We start from the raw sequence: 22,077 nt of genomic DNA on the forward strand, positions 1-22,077 counted from the left end.
CTCCAGTGTCGGGATGACCTGGATCAAATCTGGGCTCAGATACTCAGTACCACACCCAGAAATAATAACTGGCCATGTAACCTTGAGCAAGTTACTTAACCCCGATTGCTTTAAAAAAATAAAATAAGTAAAATAAAATAAAATTACATCATTATTATCACTGGTTTCTAACTAAAACTGAGAATTTCCTTCAATGGAAGGCTACAAACCACACTAGTATTAGGCTTTATTAGAGTTCCAAAAGGGTCCAGGACAAGAAAAGGAAGGAAAAGTTAAGAATTCCTGCACACTTAGGGGCTCTACTTCATAGGATTCGTGCCAGGACTTGCCCGTAGTAAAGGAAATATGAGCTTATCACCAATTAGAAAACATGTTTTGCTCCCATGTTGTGGTTTTCAGTATCCTTCTACACCCAAAATTCATTATTGCGCCCTCTTTGGGCTATATCTAGGATCTTGAAAGGTAAGTCAATGGAAAGATACCTTCCCACCCCCAAACCTCCCGGTGGGCCCAAAAAAAAAAAATAGTAGATGACGTCTACGTCTATTATTCAAAAATGCCTAGATATGTTGAAAAGGGCTCATTATTACCAAGAAACTGGTCACTGGGATTAATTGGTGTCAGTTTCAGCAACTCAGGAAATTGTCTCTTCTGGAGAAGTTGATTCTCAGTATGCAGTGGTGAAGAGCATATCCTTAGGGATGAAATTACAGGTCCCTGAAGTCCTGAAACAAGTGATGGAAAGTCTTTGAGTCAGATTAAATGAAGACCTTCCTGATCTTAGGAACTGAACTTTGAATTTCTGCATTTGATTTTCAAAGGATTTATGGCACAACAGGTATTCACCCCATTTGTGCTCCTTCTGAGTGGTCTAATCTACCACATAGATCACAGTGAAAGGCCGCACAGATCTCACTGTTAAGTATTCTAGTTCGGAGCCCTAGACTTTTCTTCAAGTTGCTATTTGTTTTTATTGCATTTGTTCAACTTTGAGGGCAGGAGTTAATTTGGTTTTGTATTTGTATTTCCAAAGTCAGGCACATAGTAGGCACTTAAATTCCTTTTAAACGGATAAACCATCCTACAATGCTCCTGACCTTCATCAATCTATGAATAAGCCTGCTCAGAAATCAAGTTCCCCACCCCCTCCCATGGCATTCATACTTAAGGATTCTCTCTAAGGATTTTTTTTATTGGCATTCATGTGATAATTTAAAGTTTGTACAAAGCTTTGCACACATCAACTAATTTCAGCTTTGTAACAACACTGTGTGGGGGGGGGTACCACAAGTATCACTACTCCCATTTTACAGATAGAGAAACTGAGATTTAGAGAAGTGAATTGACTTGTTTTATGTTCATATAACTAATAAGTATCAAATGTGGAATTTTAAAACAAGTCTTCCCGACAAAGTCTAGCAATTCATCTAGTACATCTTGATGTTTTCATATGAAAGAACAAAACAGTAACAAAAAAATATCATGTGCTGAAATCCTGAATGCAAATGACTAGCAGTGGAAATGAGCTTAGGTCTTATATCAGTAAACACAGGATATGAACATTTTTCTCTTGAAAATAAAATCAAATATAATGGTTAGAAGGCAGTTTATTATAATGTAAAGCTCCCTGGAATGTGACCAATATGGCACTAACTGAGTGGTTTGAGGAAAGTCATCTGAACTCTTTGGGCCTCCATTTACATGTCTGTAGCCAGGAGGTTGAAATAAACAACTCTAAGATACTTTCTAGCTCTAAAATTATATGACTCTTAAATTCCAGAAATGTATTCCATGATCTCACCAAGATGAAAAAAACAAAATCTTAGATAAAGGATCAGAAGGCCTCATGAATTTTAATGGTTTATTGAGGAAAAAACAAGGTCACAAGACATGATTTTCTTTTAATAGCATTTTTGGAGAAGAAATATCAGATGCAATAAAAATCACTCTCTTTTGGTTCTTAATTGCATTTTGAGCAATTGAGGATGAAGAGCTTAAAGTTGTGAAATGCTAAACCAAAAATTCTTTCTGAAATATTTTTTTTAAATTCATGGAAGTCCTTTTTTGCAATTAGGTACATTACCAAGGGCAAACTGGCAATATTGGAATCCTGGCCTTTCTATCTCCAAAATCAACCCTCTCCCCACTTATACCAGGTCGCCTCTTACATGGTTAAGAGAGAAAAGCTGGAAGAGATTTAAAGAGGAGAACTGGATGGTGAGAATAGGGTTTTTCAAAGATTATTTTTATAGTTGTATACAGGTTTGAGAGAGAGGGATAGACAGTCAAGAAAAAGGGTCCAGATGGCAGATTGTTTCATTAGTCTATTTAGGTTTCTTTACTGTCACATAGAAAGTCAAAGTGTTTGTGTGATAATATTAAATAAGGGTCATAGCATGGCATAAGTAAAGTAGAGCCTTAAGATTATCTAGTTCAACTGCCCCGGGCATCTGGGGCCTGTGGATGTAAAGTAACTTTCCCAAGGGTTCCCATCTTATTAACTGCAGGGGAGAAAACCCCAGAATATTTCTCCACTATACCCCATACTTCCTCCCTCATCTCCAGGATATTTGTAATATTATAAAAATCCTTCAGATCCATTTGTGATAAGGTACTCTTTATTCAGTTAGAGTGAGAGAATTATCCCCTAATCCACTTGACATTTGTCTTTGTAAGCCTCTTTATTTCTGATAACTCAATAAACTTGCTTTAAGGGGCTCTAGATATAGAAGAACAAAAGTTTGAGGATACAAACCATTTTCCCTAAGGTAATTCTAATGTCAAATGGCATGGAGTTATCTGGTTATATGTAGAAATTTTGTATTTCCAGATAGAATGTGAGTTCACTGAGAACAGAGACTTTTTCTTTTGCCTCTTTGTATCACCAGAACTAGCACTGTGTTTGATCTATAGCAGGTATTTGAAAAATGCTTGATGATTGACTGGAAGGACCATAAAAAATCCCAATATATTTGGTCACATCTCATTTTTAGTCATTAAGGAGAAGCATCTACATTAAGGACCTGCTCTAATGTCATCTGGTAGTCCCAAAGTGGCCATGATTCCTCAAAATTATGACACCAGAACACCAACTCTTATACCCCTACCAAGCTGGGAAAGACTTTGGGACTGACCCCAGAGCTGACTTGGGATTCTGTCCTCAATGTACTCACATAGCTTAGTTCAGAGAAGTTCATCACCAAAATCTGGGCAATGTATTTTTTCAGTTGCAGATACTCAAGAAGGTTATTAATGAGTAGAAACATGGAAATCTGTTTTTGGAAGAAATGCCTGAACTAAACAACAAACAAACAAAGCTAAACATGAGTACCTAGATAAAGGGAAAGCAAAAACAAAAATAGGACAGAACAAAAATCTAGAATTACTAGAAAACTTATGGATCAGGGAATATCCAGAATTCACCAGGAGTACAAATTCCTACACACAGAGAACTCAATTGACCTTCAGAAGTCAAATCATTGGAATCATTGTGAATGACTAATGAAAGTTCATTAGTAAACATGAAAAAAAGATTTTTAAATCCCATGTTCTTTATTGTGATGTTATTGCTGAAACTTATTAGATTGACTTGTAAGGATTTTTTTTTTTTAGGTTTGTCCCCTTCCCGTGGGAAATCCTCATAGAAATCACAGAATCCTTTGGAAATGTCTTGAAAACTATCTAGTCTAACCCAACACCTGAAAAAGAATTATTAGTACAACATTTCTAACAAGTGGCTTATCTAGTCTTTTCTTGAAGACATCTTGAAATAGGAACTGATCGCCTCTTGAAGGGCCCATTCCATTTTTGGACAGCTCGGATTATTAGGAAGATTTTTCTCCCTGACATCAGTAATAAATGTCTCTACGCAAATTTCCTAATTCCTTATTCTAGGGCTTAGAAAAATAACTCTTTAACATAATAAAACTATAAATGACCTAAGGCAATTATGTTACTTCCCTAAAACAGAGATTTTCAACCTTTGTTGTGTGAGAATATTTTCAATGCATTAAAAAAAATGTATATCATTACAAATAAAATTAATTTTTAAAACCATGTGGATTTGTGTGTATACATTTTACATAAATACATACATACCTACATATACATACATAAACATGTATATATGTATATAACACAATATTCATAGATCACAGATTAAGAACTGACAAAACCTTTTCTCTTCAGACTAAATATCTCTAGTTGCTTTTACCTATGCTTATATAGCATGGATTTAATGCTTCTAAACATAGAGATTTTTCCTTGCTAAATATTTTCCATATTAATATTTTTTGTTGGTGGTTTGTTTGTTTGGAAGCAATATTATTTTCTCTTACCCAGGCTAGAAGGGGCTATTTGCTCTTCTTTCTGACCTAGGTGGCCCAGATGTACTCATGCAGAACTTGGTGCAGTGCCTTGATCATCATATGCTTCTGCATCTTGGAATTCCCAACCTCCAGAGAGCCATCCGTCTTTGTGTGTCACCTTGTCCAGCAGCAATGATTTTTTTTAATGTGTATGTGATGTGATGGGAGTGAGGAATAGCAGAAATGTCACATCCTATTTCCTGGATATGATGTTTTCTTTTGTACCCTAAAAATGTATGTGCTCTCTTTTCTGCCAAGAAAGAAGAGAATTTATTCTCGTGGCACTGAAGTCACGAGAGTTATCTCATGTCTCATCCTCTGGCTAAAAAGTGACATTGTCTTATTATCAGTTGAATAATAATTATGGAGTCCAGTAACCATAAAATGACTTTTTATTGATAGTTGCATGAGTATATATTGTGAGTCTCTCTGGATCAATACAGTGAAACTGCTTATTTAAACCTTTCTTATGAGTTAAAAGAAATGCATATTTCAATAAGTCTAATGGAAAATTCTCAGACGTACTAATACTAATGAACATCGTTGAACTTTCCTAAGGAAGAATTTCACAGGAAAAGTGGCTTAATTAAATGCATCAGAAAGAAACATGACCTCAAAAGGAAGTGCTTTGCTCATGTAGCAAAGATAAATGATAACTAATGAAGGACCAATGTTCACCATAGATATCTATACAATGTGAAGAAATTAGAAGAAGATCCAGAACATGTTGGGTGGAGCCTGTATGATAAATTTTCAAGAAGATATGAGGAAAACCAAAGTTTGGTGGGGTGAGACAATGTTGATGGAATACTATATGCATTAGTGAAATAACGAGATGAAATAGATGGAGTTTTTAAGGTAGAAAGTTAGTGAATAATAGTTTTTAAAGAATTTCTAACCTGGCAAGGAAAGATTACATAGAAGATCAGCACTTTCAGGAATTTTGAAAATCATTTGTCTTAATAATCTGATGTCATGAAATTTTCATCCTGGTTCTGTTCACTTCACTCTGTTATGAGTCTACACATGTCTTCCCAGGTTTTTCTGAAACTGTAAGGGTCAATAATCTTAATGGGCTAGCTTTGTAATCTTACTTTGTAAGACCATGAAAAAGGCTATTTGTTGAGAACATCAAGGTATTCTCATTTGTTTTTTATGTCCACCTGTAAATTTGACTTAGCATGCTGATGAAAATCTTTCTTTTATCATGGTGATCACTTAAACTTTACCTTAGGGAGTTAGTGTTAGATTCAATATAACTTCATCTCAAACTGCAGACCTTCGAGGTTCATAGGATTTTAGGATTTACAGATAGAAAGACCCTCAGAGGTCATGTAGTCAAACCTCTCCTTTAAAGATTAAAGAACCAAGGTCCATGAAATTAAATGGTTTGCCCAAAGTAACACAGGAAATAGGCTACAGTGGTATGATTTGAACTCAGGTCCTCTGATTCCAGAACCAGTGGCCTTTGCAATGCACCATATTGGTTAAATAAGTAACAATGATCTTTTCCTTCTTCATCCTCTCCCTAAGTAAATGATATTCCCTGTGTATTAGGAACATCTGAGTATGGGAAAAAGTATGGTTCCCCACCATCAGTTGGGTTATTAACTATCTGAGATCATTGACAAATTTGGATTATTTATATAACTCTTGCCCCTCCCCAGGGTACTTAATAGAGATGATTTGTAATGGGTTTTGTTTGCTACTAAACAACAACAACAAAAAAAAAAAAACATTCCCTTAGGTAGGAGTCTTTTTCCTAGCAGCCAGTGAGAAGGGAGAAAGAGTAAGAAGGAGCCTTTGTGAATTTATCTAGGCTAAGAGAAAGAACACCTCCTTTCCCTTTATGGAATTGGGGATCAATTACATTTTGACAATAAAAAAGAAGCTAGCACTTCTAAACTTCTCTCATCAAGAAGAGATTTTTATCACAGCAATAAATCATTGTAATGTATTGGGCTAATAAGAATTGGTGTTATAATGTATTTATATCAGATTCATTGGAGGAAATACTTTCATGGTAAAATTTTATGGCCACACAAAGCAGGATTAAAAAAAAAAAACTATTACTGTGATTTATAAAATTCTGCATTACCAGATAGACAATTTTCAGGAACTCATCACTAACTGAAATAAACATTTTAACACTAGGAAGTCTTTTTTTTTTAAATTTCCTTCGGGTCTAATGTGAAACTACTAATTAGAACATTTTCATAACCATTATTTTCATCATGATAGGCATCATAGAACACCATAATCTCCAAAGAATCAGAATCATGGGTGAGGAAGAAAAAAATGGAGAGATGATTGGTGGGTGTCACATTATTAGTAATGACTTATGCACATAAAGTGGCATTGTACCAAAATATTTTACAAAATGTGGATGACTAAAGAAGGCGGTAGGGATTCTGGGGCCATCCATTTAGAAGGAAGGAAACTTAGAGGTTATTTAGTCAAATCCAGGGGTCAGGAACCTGTGGCCTTGAGGCCACATGTGACCTTCTATGTCCTTGGGTGCAGCCTTTTGACCAAGTTTTACAGAATAGATCCTTTTATTTAGGGAGTCTGTTCTGTGAAGTTTGGGTTTAGTCAAAGGGCCACACTTGATGGCCTAGAAGACCACATGTGGCCTCAAGGCTGCAGGTTCCCCACCCTTAGTCTAATCTCATTTTGCATATGAAAAAATTGATCCAAAGATAAATTATGCACTTTACCCAAGGTGACAAAAGCTCAGGAATCATAGACCTGGAAGTAATCTCAGAAACTATCTAGCAAAAATCAGAGCTCTTAATTCAAACCAGGAGCCTGTGACACCCAATACAGAGCTCTTCTCACACATACCCTAGCTGCCATTTGTCAGCATTAGTATAACAAGAGTACATGGGAAATGTTCAAAAGATGTCTATCCTATTGGGTGGATCCTCTATGGAGGGTTTACGTTAGAACATGAACAAGAAGGATAAGATGTTCTTTGGTTGCAACTTGTCCTGTTGGAAGGAGTCACACATCAATGAAATCACAGATCTATTTAAATATCAGAGTATTATTTGCACCAACTGAACTAGACACACTTTTTGCCTTTGTCTCCAAAGAACTTTCGCTTTCTAAAAAGCTGTAGGGTTTTATTACATCAAGATGCTCTGAGGAAAATCTATTTTGGAAATTATAAAGTGAAATCTAAATGTGAAATGTTCTAAAATGTCCAACAAATTCCTAGATTGAGGCCATAGGTGATGCAGTGAAACTGAGCCTAATATGAGGAACCTCGGTGGTTCAGTGCAGAGAGTGCTGGGTAAACTAGCCTCAGACACTTAAACTAGTTTTGTAACCATGGGCAAGTCATTTACTCCTGTTTGCCTCAGTTTCCTCATATAGAAAACAACTCCAAATGGGGTTGAAAAGAGCCAGAGACAACTGTAAAATGACTGAACAATAAGAACAAAAGCAATAATAATAACACATGCTGCTTATAGAATACAGGTATATCTGTCACATTGATCCCTAGATCTGAGTGGACTCCAGAATCTTGGGGCCCTTGGCTAGTACTTTAAAGAGATTCATGGGAAAATTAGACTGAATCAAAGAAAACTGAAAAAGAGAAGGCTTTTTATTTGGTATATTCAAAGAAGTCTGTAGGATTTACTTGGTAGGACCAAATGAAGCATGGAGTGGTACCTCCAATGAAGCCACGTAGACTTTGTTGAAGATGCTAAATTAAGGGGAATGGGAGCAGACACAACAGGAAAAGAGATTAAGGAAAAGTATGGCTTTGAATCCATGACTAATTCCTCCCTCCAAAATTAATATAGCACATCATTCTCCTATGCTGGAGTCAGGACTAGACCAAAGAAGGCATGCAAAGGATCCTAACATAGATGTGGCCAGGTACCTCTGGCATGGTGCTGTTCAGAAGATGGTAGGAGGAAGAACACTGGTTTGTTAAAAAAAATCCTCCTCTGAAGTTTACTAACTTTGTGACTTTGAACAAGTCCCTTAATGACACTGTACTTCAGATTCTTTAAATGTGAAATGAGGGGATTGATAGGTAGCATCAGATGTGCCTTCTATCTCAATCTATGATATTAGGATCCCACAATGGTCTTACAAAGGATTTATGCAGGACTTGACCCATTTTTTACACAAAGTTTTCTCCAGTTAAAATATTAAAACTCCTAGGTCCATCTTCATAACAATTGAGGTCAGCCCCTACATCAAGGTATTTTCAGGAGTTCTATAACATGGATGGGATCTTGCTGAGATGGGTATGATTAGTTCTGCTACCTCTGAAGCCAATGGTAGAGGAACATAAATCTTCTTGGCAATGGGAAGTTTCTATCCTGGAATATTCAAGCCATAGGCTTGGAGGGAGAGGTGACATTCTAGAAATGGGACAGTAAAGGACAGATGGTATATGAAGAAGGAAGCTGGAGCATAGGTAGGATATAAACAATTTATAAATAGAGAAGTGAGTGCCCAGCTACTGTTACAAAAATAAGAAGAGGTAGCATTTTTATTAAGCTTTCAAGTTTGGAAAGTATTTTCTCTCTTACATTATCTCACTTCATTCAACAACACTGTGAATTAGATGCTACTCTACTTATCATTATTGCAGTAAAGCTGAGACTAAGAGATTAATTGGGCTGCCAGGGATCATAAGTTCAGAGATTTGGAACAGGAAAGAAACACAAAAGTCAAATAGTTGTCTCTCATTTTGAAAATGGTGAAACTGAAGGTCGAAGGAATAAAGTATCTTAATATTATACATGCAGTAAGTGGTATAGCAAGAATTTGAACCCTGACCTAATGCATCCAAATTCAACACTACTTCCATAGCACCATTTAAATATTTTTTTAAAACAATGTGGAAACAATTATTTAGAATTGTGAGTAACTTAAGAGAAACACATATATTAATTGGGTTACATCGGCGTTCTTTCAACTGGTAATTCTTCTTGGTCTTATGTTTGACAAAAAAGTCAAAAAATGAAAATTCAATTACTGGTAAGGCAGAGAAAGCAACTCAAACTAACACTGACATGATTAGGTGAACAATTAGGTGACAGATTTCTGATGTTGGGTCTCTGGAACCATTCCACCCCCTATAATCAAAATCTTGAGCTACTTTCTGAGGTCAAATGAACACAACAAAACCTAGTGGCAGTCACTGATTTTCTTCTCAGTGACATCTAATCTTGCATAATTTCTCTACTTCTATATGGATTAAGAATATAGTAGAAGACTGGTAGGCAGATGATGAGATTGGATAGACAGAAGGAGGGAGATCATTGTTTGAGAAATAACACAATGAGAGTCCTTCATCTCTTGAAGGCAGATGTTTGCACAACCTCTTTTCAATTCTTCATTTTCTTCCCCGCAAGCTCTTTTGAGTCATACTCTTTGTCACCATAGATCCAAAGGATTTGGCAATTTCCCTGCTAGTGAACAAACAATGCCTCTCTTAAGCAATCTGTTCCTTTTGGTTCTTCAAAACCAATTGAAAGCTCACCTACCCTAGAAAAGTTCATTCAAATTTATTTTTAATGCTTCAGTAACATGCAATATATTGAGCTTATCATTCTCTGAAAATATGTGAGTATATGTGTGTATTATTGTTATTATTATTGACAAACAAACATGTTCAGTTTGCTTTCCACGATGACTGGACCAATGAGTCATCTTCCAACTAAAAGGGGGACTCAAGATGCAAAATGAGACAACATTTTTGTTCATCACCAATATGGGAATTTGTTTCTGTGACTATGCAGATTATTATATTTATTTCTTTTTTCCTCAATTGTGGGGAAGTGAATGATAGAGAAAATAAATGACTGTTAATTGAAAGAAATAAATCATGTTTTAAGTTTTACTTCTCTTACACACAAATTAAAAAAATATATATCTTTGCCCCACCACACAATCAAGTTATCAGTTTCCATTTTTCTTTTCTGTATGCTGCTAAAATTCTAGAGTTGTCAGTATGAATGAATCCTGGAGTTAAAATAAAATTTCCTGCCTTATAGAAGATAGTTTGGAGGTTGAAGTGTAGGGAGAGGACAGGGAACAGAGAATATATACTGTTAGCAAAATTCAATTTGAGAGCCGAAAGAGGATAAGCTACTAGGAAGTCAGGAAATGCTTCTTGTAAATAAGGACAGCAACCCTGGGTCTTTTAAGGAAGAGAGATTCTCAGAGGCAGAGGTGAGATAGGAGTGTATACCAAGAATTAAGGACATATGTCAAGGCATAGGAATCAGGAGATGGGAGGATGATGTGAAGGAGTTGTTCCAAATGAGAGATGTAATCTGAGTAAAGGCATAGCAGTAGAAAGTATCTTTTTTTTTTTTTTAAAGCAATCGGGGTCAAGTAACTTGCTAAGGTTACATGGCCAGTTATTTCTGGGTGTGGTGCTAAGTATCTGAGCCCGGATTTGATCCCCAGGTCATCCCGACACTGGAGCCAGTGCTCTTACTCGCTGAGCCACCTGGCCGCCCCTAAGCAATTGGGGTTAAGTAACTTGCTCAAGGTTACACGGCCAGGTGTTTCTGGGTGGGTGCTAAGTGTCTGAGCCCAGATTCGATCTCCAGGTCATCCCGACACTGGAGCCGGTGCTCTTACTCACTGTGCTACCTGGCCGCCCAGAAGTATCTTTTTAAAGACTGCTACACTATTATTTTCTACATTTGATGTAATCAATTGACCTTTTTCTTTAATTTTAAATATTCCCCTTGTCCTATCTTCAAAGAAGCATTCAATTTATCTATAAAATTATGAAGCATGTAATTATTGAGCATGGTAGGGTTTTAAATTAATGTTCCAGGAACAGCTCAGGTCTTTAATGGGGAATAATGAAAATGTAGGAGTCGTAGTGTATTGAGAGGCAAAAACATCCAAATGATCTTGTGTTTCATTGCAGTGAGAGTGGGCCTGAGTGTTGCAGATTTTGATTTATTTATTTTGAAAAGTGTTTGGAACTTCCTTGAAATGGTTCTGCTTCAAGAAACAATCAATGATTCTGGACAAGACAGAATGGAATGATGAATAGCTCTCCAGACCCCCATGATGATGGTGTTCAAACATGCAAGTGCTTGCGGATTACCTTGAAGGTAGCTACTTAACTGAGAAAGGAGCAAAAAAAGACACAAAATCACCAATGAAGGAAAACAATCACAATAGTTCTGAACTAGAAAGCAACTAGAAGAATTCAGAAGCCATGACTGTTTATCAATCAATCAAGTATTGATCAGGTACCTCCTATGTGCCAGGCATTGTGTTAGGCCCTGGGATCCAAACACAAAGAATAAAACAATCCCTTCTCTAAAGAAGCTAATATACTTAGATTGTACCGTCCTGCTGCTAGAGCACACACCAATCCCTCTCCAAAAATCACCGTACAATTATTTTGTATGTGTATATACGCTTACACATATATGGGAATGTGTATGCATAAAGTTATTATTCATATTAATACCTAAATATCTGTACACATGTGTGTAAATATACACGTGTATATGTGTACATGTTTGTATGCATGTGTGTGAAATGTGTGTGCTATCTCATTAAGTAGAAGATGAGCTCCTGGAATTCAGGAAAACTGTTTTGTTTTGTTTTTTCCTTCCTTCATTTTAATCTTTATAGTCCCAGTGCTTAGCAAAGTGCCAGTCATCTGGAACTTCCATAATAAATGTTTATTGAGTGATTAATTCACAAATAGGCAGTGGAGAAGTCATGGCAAGAATACTGAAACAATATACATGTGATGTAGAAGATAAAAGAATGCTTAACTTGAATCTATTGAACCTGAGTTCAAATCCTGACACTGCTACTTACAACTTGTGTAACATTGGACAAGTTACATAAATGCCTTGAGCTTCACTTCCCTCATCTATAACATGAGAGGAGGTTGGGATAATCTCTGGGGTCTCAGATGATCTCAGAGGTCCCTTCTAGCCCCCATCTGGGCTGCAGCTAGATGCCACACCAGGAAAGATCACTGACGTGGAGTCAGGAAGACCTGAGTTTAATTCTGCTTCAGAAACCTCCTGAGATGAATGACCATGGCCAAGTCACTTAACTACTCTCAGACTCAGTTTTCTCATCTATAAAATGGGAGGAAACTCTGAACACCTAAAAAGCTGCATGCTTTTCTCAATGAGATGTGGTCTGACATCTGTTAATACATAGAGTAAAGCCCAGTGCTCCTATAGGAAGTCCTTCTTTATCGTCCTTAACACTAATGCTTCTCCTTTGTTGATTATCTCCAATTTATCTCATCTACATCTTCTTTAAATTTAGTTCTTCACATGCCATCTCCCTGATTAGACTCTGAGTTCCATGAGGGGAGACATTGTAGTTTATCTTTCTTTGTATTCCCAACACATAGCATAGTAACTGGCACAGAGTAGATACTTAATAAATGTTCATTGACTGACAAATGTGAAATGGCTTAATTAGGAGCATTGGAGAAAAAAAGGCTCTTTCATGACCTCAACAAGGTTTCAGTCCTCATTTCCCAGCTGAAGGCACTAGTAGTAGTATGAGCACAACTCAGTGATGCTGAATTGTGTTCTGATCCTCTTGTTAGGAGCATCGTGATCTCTCTATATTCAGTATTCCTCTCTGTGCAGGCATGAACCACCAGCACCAGCCCTGATCTTATTACCCCACCTGAGTAGGAGAGCAGCCCCGAGATCAATGTGTCCATTTTCTACGGGTGACTTCCATCGTGATCTCTCTACATTCAGTGTTCCTCTATGTGCAGGGATGAGCCACCAGCACCAGCCCTGATCTTGTTACCCCACCTTCTGAGCATGAGAGCAGCCCCCAGATCAATGTGTCCATTTTCTATGGGTGGCCTCACCAAGCAGGTGCGCTGGACACTTACTTAAGTCTTGCTCACCCCCCAGTGAGCTTTGCTGGTGTTTGCTGGCTGACCTTGCTGAGCTGTGCACCCTGAAACAGCCCACCAGCTTCACAGTCAACTCTTCCTAGAAAACATCCTGCTTCTTTGCCCCACCTGTTCCTGGAAAGGCTATCTGCTCTCTACGGTAACCCTACCCTTTTTGGTTTTCAAACCTGTCTCTCTAGGAGACTGTGGCCTTCTTTGCCCTGTGTACTGCGGTGCCTTAGCACTAGGGTCCGATTTTCCACCTAAGAAAACTTTTCTGCCTTTAACTCAGCCTGTACTCCTCTGTAATTGGAGGGGTGGGCTTTGCCTGGTCAACACGAGGTTACCTTATATTGTTGGCTACAAATATAAGTAGTAGCCAAATAATGTGAGAATTGGAGGGCCTACCTTCCCTATTTAGGGCAGCTAGGTGGTGCCATAGAGCACTGAGGGCCAGGGCTGGAGTCTAGAAAACTCATCTTCCTCAGTTTAAATCTGGCCTCAGATACTTACTGTGTGACCCCAGCAGGCAAGTGCCTTAATCCTGTTTGCCTCAGTTTCCCCATCTGTAAAATGAGCTACAGAAGGAAAAGGCAAATAACTTCATTATCTCTGCCAAGAAAAGCCCAAATGGGGTCACAAAGGGTCAAGCACAACTGAAATGACTGAACAAGCCTTCCCTATTTAGAAGTCAGGCTTCCCCTTTCAACAAACACATAATAGTTAGGTGAAACCCAGGTGTTAGTGCTAATTCCCAATGGTGTGGCCTCAGCTGAGAGGCTGCTTTTAGCTTCTATATTAATTTAGTAACTCCCATTGAATTTTAGATGATTTTAATCATGATTTTCTCAACATTTTCTTACATCATTATTTTCTTTAAGAATCAAAGTAAGCAAAGTAACAGCTGAGTAGGGTGTGATCTGTTTGTCTGTTTTATGGGGGGACGCGGAGGTGGATAGGAGAGGTAGTATTGAATAAGGTTTATTCAAGCTTGTTGCCACGTATTTCTGGATCTCACGAAAAGGCTTAAATGAAGCCATAAGCAGAGGGCCTTACAATAATGACAACAACTCTGTGTCAAAGCTTTAGATTACATGAAAGCAGCACAAATCACAATGGTGTGGGCAGCAGGAGCAGCCGAAATAATGATCGTCCCCCACCAGGGTACTGGCAGAGATAGATGCTTTTATGCTATAAGGTGAAAATGCTGAATTATTCACACAGCTGTGCAGTGCTTACAATCAAAGCACTAAAAAAAAAAAGACATTGGATAAAGGAAATAAAAATAATAAATGGGGGCTATTACTCACCTAACTCATTAGCAATCATTGTACCTGAAGAGAACAGAACAACAAAGTAGAGCAGGGGACATTCAGAGGTCTCTTCAATCCTCTTTTAATTAATTAATCTTTTTAGCATTGAAATTGGTGATTCTAGACCATCTTTCCCCCACATATACCTGATACTCTCTTACTGCTTAGCAGAAATTATTTGGCAACTGACATAAGCTGCCAACTGTGTTCACAATGAAAGGGAAATATTTTCTTTCATTGATCCATTTGCCTCGCAGAAATCAAGAATAATATTAAATTTAAAGTATTGTCCACTCTCACCAAGTTAAATGATGGAAAAAATTCCATGCAATTTGTCCAAACAAGCATTTTAAATGAACTGTGATATTTGCTGAAATAGGTGGCAAAAATGGGGGCACAAGATTCCATCACAGGTTTACAGGTGACACATAGTTGTGGGGAATTCCATCTGGCTTGGGGCAAACTAGCTGCAACCTTTTGAAATTCAGCATAAAGCCAGCAGGAAAAAGAGGGTGTCCACAGTGAAAGAACACTGCTCTTGGAATTCTAAAGACCTAAGTTCAAATACCAATGCAGACATTAAATAGTAGTTTCTGTGGTCCTTCAAATTAAATCAAGTAAGTGACAATCTCTTTGACCCTCAGTCTGTAAAATGGGAATAGCCATATTTTTGTTGTCATGAAGAATAAAGGACATAAGGCACTTTGCAGGATACTTGTGAAGTTGTTGCTGATTTGTGTCCGACTCTTTGTGACCCCATGGACCACAGCAATGCAATGCTATCCATAAGGACTTCTTGGTAAACAGGCTGGAGTGGATTTCCTTCTCTCCATTTCCTTCTCTAGTGGATTAAGACAGAGATTAATTGAATTCCCCAGGGTCACACAGCTAGTGAGTGTCTGAGGCCATATTTTAACTCAAGTCTTTCTGACTCCATGTCCAGTGTTTTATCCACTAGCTGCCTTTTGTGAGGTACAAAACACTAAAAAAAATAAATAAATAAATAGACAGATGAATGAATGGATGGATGTCAAATGTCATCGCTATTGATAAGTACTATGGAAGAACAAGAAAGGAATCTTTCAGGAGCAGCTAGGTGGCACAGTAAATAAAGCACCAGCCCTGGAGTCAGGAGGACCTGAGTTCAAATCTGGCCTTGACACACTTACCAACTGTGTGACTCTGGGCAAGTCACCAACTGCCCTCCAAAAAGCAAAAAAAAAAAAAAGGATCTTTGGGCTGGTAAAAGGTCTTTCACTGAAAATTAAGGATGGTCCTAAAATACAAAATTCTGGATATATTTTAAAATATAGTACATAATTATACATTATACATAATTTTTATAACATGATAATGTAATAATACCCTCAGCAGAATTTAAGCTCATTAGGAGTAAATCTCACCACTGCAAGTAGGCAATGGGGGCAACTGAATCAGAGGCAGCAGTTTCCACAGTGCTCAGCCCACAGACAGTAAAAGGGTTGGAAAACTGCTCAGAAGGAGATTACACAACACCCTTTGCTGCCATTGGGAGTCGAACTCTGTTGCATTGCCCATACATGGATCTGGGTGTCAATCTCACAGCAAGGAGAAACACTGTCAGGAGTGAGGGCCTTGGTCCCTGTTCCAGGGCAGAAAGGAGTACTTGTGGTAACTCACAAACTAGAGCACAGGTCAGGAGGGCAGTGACCATACTTTTATTTAGATCATACCATCTTGGAAGACCTGAGAACTTGCAGACTCCCACAGTTATTCTGCAAACAGCAACCTCTCCCCATTTCCCCCTCCCACCCAAAAAGAAAACTTGGAACAGTGCTTTATCCATTCTGGAACAGACACCAATTTTAATACAAACTTAAAAGTCAAGAAATGTGCTGGGAACATGAGCAAACAACAACAAAAATGGACCTGGCCGTAAAAAGGTAACATGATGTTAGAGAAGTTCAAAACACAACCTCAAAAGACAATAAAAAAAAAACAACTACATGCAAAGCATCAAAGAAAGGTGTGAATTGGTCTCAGGTCCTGGAAGACTTTAAATATATACATATTTAGGTCAAATAAGAAAGATAGATGAAAAACTGGTGAAAGAAATAAGAGTGATGCAAGGACTATAAAAAAAAAAGCTAAGCACTTTCATAAAGGAGGCATAAAAACTACTGAAGAAAATAACACCTTAAAAAGCAGAACTGGCCAAATTGGGAGGGGGAAGCAGAAGACATACAAAAACTAACTGAAGATGGGGTAGGTGGGTGGTACAGTGAATAGAGTACTAGCCCAGACTCAGGAGGACTTGAGTTCAAATCTGGCCTCAGACACTTGACACTTACTAGCTGTGTGACTTTGGGCAAGTCAATTAATCCCAAATGCCTTGCCTTCCCCCCTCCAAAAAGAAAAAAGAAAAAAAGTATTAACTGAAGAGAACTTCATAAAAGGCAGAATTGACCAAATGGAAAAGTAGATACAAAAGTTCGCTGAAGTAAATAATCTATTAAAATTAAATTGGTTAAGTAGAAGCTAATAACTCCATGAGACACTAAGAAACAATAAAACAAAATCAAAAGAATGAAATCAATAAGAAAAATCTGATTGTAAAAGCAACTGATTTAGAAAATAGAAAAGGAGAGATAATTTAAGAATTATTGGACTACTTGGAAGCCATAATTTTAAAAAGAGCCTAGACTTCATATTTTAAGAAATCATCAAGGAAAACTGCTCTAAAATCAGAAAGTAAATATAAATATAAAGAACCCACTTATCACCTCCTTAAAGAGACTATATAATGAAAATTCACAGGAATATTATAGCCAAATTCCAGAGCTTCCAGGTCAAGGAGAAAATATTGCAAAAATCCAGAAAGAAACAACTTAAACATTGTGGAACCACAGTCAAGATCACACAGGATTTAGTGACTTTCATGTTAAAGGAGCAGATGATTTAGAACATGATTTTTTTTCTGGAGGACAAAGGCAGTAGGATTACAACCAAGAATCACTTGCCCAGCAAAAACTCAGTGTAATTCTTCAGAGATAAAAAAAAAAAACAACAACAGACATTTAATGAAACTGAGGACTTTCCAGCATTCTTGATGAAAAGACCAACATAAATTTGACTTCCAGATATAGGATTCAAGAGTAGAACGAAAAGGTAAAAATGGTCCACTCTGTGATATTACCTCTCTGGATCATTATAATTCATTTACTTTAACAAGAACACCCTTCTATTAAAAATATCTACTGATATCACCTATGGGGTGGAATATTTTAGCTACAACTCCAAAAGGTTTTCTACTAAAATGAAGAAGAGCTGTGAACTCTGTTGCCTGTTGCACCTCTGTTGAATACCTCCACCAATGAAGTCACATAATACTTTAAGTTTGGAGTGAAGTAGAACCTTAAGATCACACAATAGTACAATTCCAGTGACTAGGCTCGCTTCTCTATCTCTCCTTCTGGCCCCCTTATTCTTTTCCTTGTACTCTCACTTTCTCATTTTCCACTTTATCCTTAGATATGAATAACCCTAGACAAATTGTGTGGGGGCTTGTGATAGTAATGGCAATTAAAGATTCCCCTGTATTGGCTTGGTTTTCAAATTGATTGTATTAAAACCCAGAGTTTGTTAATCCCACCTGTGGGATGGGCTTGTTGATGTGAAAAGAAAGTCCTGAAGTGGGAGGAGCTGGTGATGTAGATTTGGAGAGACAAGAGAGAGGCGGAAGTTCTTTTTGGAAGCAGCACCTCGTGGAGAGAGACTAAGAGATTGCTGGTGGCCGCTTTGAATTGCCCTGGACTTTTGAGACCTGCCCCCTGAGCTGCCAAGGACTGAGGAGACATGGCTGTTTTGCTGGTACTTTGTCTGTCTGTTTTGATGTTATTTTGCCAGATTTGTCCACTGGTGAAAGACTGTCCTGTTGAAGAAGTCCTGGAACCTGGCATTTGGTTAAGAAGGCCTGAGACTGTCCTGCAGACAGAGAGTGAATACTGTCCACTGGTGAGGGACAGTACTGTTGTTGCAGGGGTCTGGAGACTGTCCTGCAGACAGAATGAATACTGTCCACTGGTGAGGGACAGTACTGTTGTTGCAGGGGTCTGGGAGCCTTTCTGTTGGTTCAGAAGCCCTGAAGAAGGATTTTCTTGTTGTATGTTTACAGAAATCCTGGGAGAGGGCTTTGCTAATGTGTTCAGGGGTTCTAGGACTGTTCTACAGACAGAGGATAAATTCATGAAGGGACTGGCAATGTATCTTATGGCCTTGCTAAGCCTTGTCTCCCCAGGAACTAAGATTGCTGAGAACTTGCCTCGTGTCAAGATGAAGAAAAGACCTCCATTTGGGTATTAAGTGCTGTGTTTAAACTTGATGTAACTCTGGGGTAGATTCAATTGTGATCCAGGGGTGGGGAACTTTTGACCTTTTTGTGTTCTATGGTTGAGCAAATGAATGTATTTTACTTATGTTTGGAAACTAATCTCCATTTGAGAAGAGGGGCTTTGTGGTGGACTTAATTAAGGTATAGCCTAGGGGTGGAGAAGTATTTGGAACAGAGACTTTGTAATTGATTGAATGATTGGAAAGTCCTGGGGTGGGGTAGGCCTTGGAGATTATTTAATCACACTTAGTAAATGCTGTATTTTGAATGATGTCATGTTTTGATCTTCTCTGTTCTGAGTTTGTTACTGAATAAAATAGAGAGCACCTATGCTGGTATTTTGAACCTGGGAAGTTGCCTTTCTTTGGCATTACATTACAGGGCTAAGTGTATAGAGAATGTAGAAGTTATGATTGAATTTCTCTTTAATGGAAATGTCCCCTATGGTGAATAATAAACCTCCAAGTAGGTTGGCTATTTCTCAACCCCGCCCTCTTAAAAAATAAAGTTTTCATATTTAAGGTGAGATGTGAAAATGCAATTATATAGAACTGATAAAATCCTGTTGTTGTGGTTTTTCATATAGCAGGCATAATACCACAGAACTGCTTAATCATTAGCATACCATAAATAAATTCTCACAATTGAACCTGTATCATTTGCCTTTGGATATTGAGTTATTGATCAACATATGCTCTTAAGAACCCAGATTGCATCTCTCCTGTGCTTTCTGTTCATAAGTTGTTTTCTCTGTGGGAAATAAATTGTTTTCTCAGTGGGGAGTGCTGGTTGTTTACTAATAAGTTGTTTTCTTGGTAGGATTTGATTTTGAATGCTGAAAGGGAAAATGGTTCTTTCTGTTATTAAATCGAGCCTGTTGCAATATTCTGCAAGTTCTTGGGCTCTGGAGACTTTTTAGTACAAGATTTATAATGTCCTGTGTCAGATTTCCTTTTGAAGACTCCCTTGGTTTTGTTTCTTAGAAACTGTCATCTGGAATCTTTCTGCTTTGTTCCAAACATGGCAATGACTGCCCACGCTCCTGTCCACACTTCACTGAAAGCAGCTCCTATATTGTTGTGTAGATAATGATTTTGTATTGATTTCTTTTATTTTTATTAAGACCTGGCATTTTCAGTAGTATTTTAATTTGTGAAACTAAATCACTGCTTCCAACTTTGGAGAATAGAGGTTGCATCTGAAAGAACACATAGGTTCATAGGTTGAAAATATATATATATTTGGGGGCATCTAATTTTGCATTATTATTGTATTAAAGATTTAAAAAAATTTAAAGAAACAAAATTAGTTCCTAGAAAAATAAAATGGGTAGCTATGGTTTCTCTCTGAGATAACTTATGTATAATATAAAGGTAGTATTCAAGCAGGCAACATAAATATTAGAACTCTGTTTTCTGCTTCCTGGCCAAGAAAAAAATGGTGAGGGGACGCCTGTCTTCTGTGTCTAGTCCTTTACCTGGATTCTACCTACTCATTTGGAATAATACCTTATCTTCCCCTCAAAGCTTCAATCAAGTGGCTTTAGGTTTATAGGTTTTCTCAAATTGTTTTATTGGTTAGTTTTTAAAGCCTTAAGAGCCTGCATGTGAGGAAAACAAGAGTACAGGGATCAATGCCATAGAGAATCACAAAATCACTCACCTCAGTCTATATCTCTCCTACTTCACTACTTATCATGGCCAGTAACCTGCCATTTAGAAGTGAGAGCTCTCCATGGTACAGAGAAAGGGATAAAAAACACATATCTGCAAAGAAAGCTGAGGATATTTTCATAAGGACAAATTATATTTAATAAGATTAGATAAGTTATCTTCCATGATATTCACACTTATCTTGGAAGATGACTACTACAAGGTAAGATTAGCTCCATCAAACTCAGGTCTCTACTGAAACCAAGTATTTTTCATCTTTTATCTTTAATCTTTTCATTATACCAGAACACAGACTGTTGTTTTCCTAGTTATAAATCATCCTGTCTTAACCTGTACCAACAATGCAGTATTCACAATGCCTACGGTAACTATAAATATGCTGATATGATTATTAATCACAAAATGTAACAGGCTCTCTAATGGGGAACACAGCTAGAACATTTATTCAAATACCAGAAAACTGAGTCCCAAAACCAGAAAGTCAAAGCCATCACAGCAGCTATGGAGTTGGCACAGGTAGTTAATGCAGTGAACACCCACATTTTCAAGCCTTCAAAATGGAACAGGCTACCTCAGGCAAAGATCCTCCTCTCCTCACTCACAGCAGCTGCTCAGTATCCACGCAGCTCACTCCCAGCAGCTCTGGCCCCTGCAGTTCTCCTAGCCTGGTAGTCCTCAGTAGGAGTCCTTAACAGAAATTCTGGCCGGCTCAAAAAAAAAGGAGTTCACGCCACTACCAGGCCACCGCTACTTTCAGTCACTGGCCCCTAGCTGCTGCTTCCAGTCATCAGCCCCTATTCAGCTTCGGCTCCTTCCTGCCCCACCCCTTCCTGCTATGTCAGCAAGTTTAAGGGGCATGGAATATCTTCAAATCCCATTACCATAACATAACCCTAGACCATAACTTTTTGACTAGTCTCAAGACCAGTTTCCTCATTTTTCAGATGAGAAAACTGAGGTCAAGAGAGCTCAGTCAACTTGCCAAAGGTCATAGAAGTAATAATTGGCATTACTAGTTTTAAACTCAAAAATTCCAAGTTTAGCATCCTTTTCATTACACCCAGCTGATATCTAAGATCTCCTTTTCCAATCTTCAAACAAGCTACTCCCCTCCCTACATTATACAATTTTGTTGTACTGTTCTACTTGCTATTCCTTGAACACTATACTTAAACACTACCTCCCACCTCCATGCCTTTGCATTGACTGTCTCCCATATTTCTAATGATCTTCCTCTTTACTCCTACGTCTTATGTTTCTTGGCTTCTTTAAAGACTAAGATGGAATCTCTCTGTCTGCATGTGGTCTTTCATCAGCTCACAACCTCAAATTTTCTAATGACTTTCCTTCTGAGTATATGCTCCTTCACTCTACATAAATCTTGCATGCATCTAGTTATTTTCCTATTTCTCTTTCCTATAAGAATGTATACTATCTGAGAGCAGATACTATCTTTTTGTTTTGTAGG

Source organism: Petaurus breviceps, unplaced genomic scaffold (assembly GCF_028583685.1).
Source record: "Petaurus breviceps papuanus isolate PSGF00001 unplaced genomic scaffold, PetGlider_PUasm1.0 173, whole genome shotgun sequence".
Classification (NCBI taxonomy): Eukaryota; Metazoa; Chordata; class Mammalia; order Diprotodontia; family Petauridae; genus Petaurus; species Petaurus breviceps.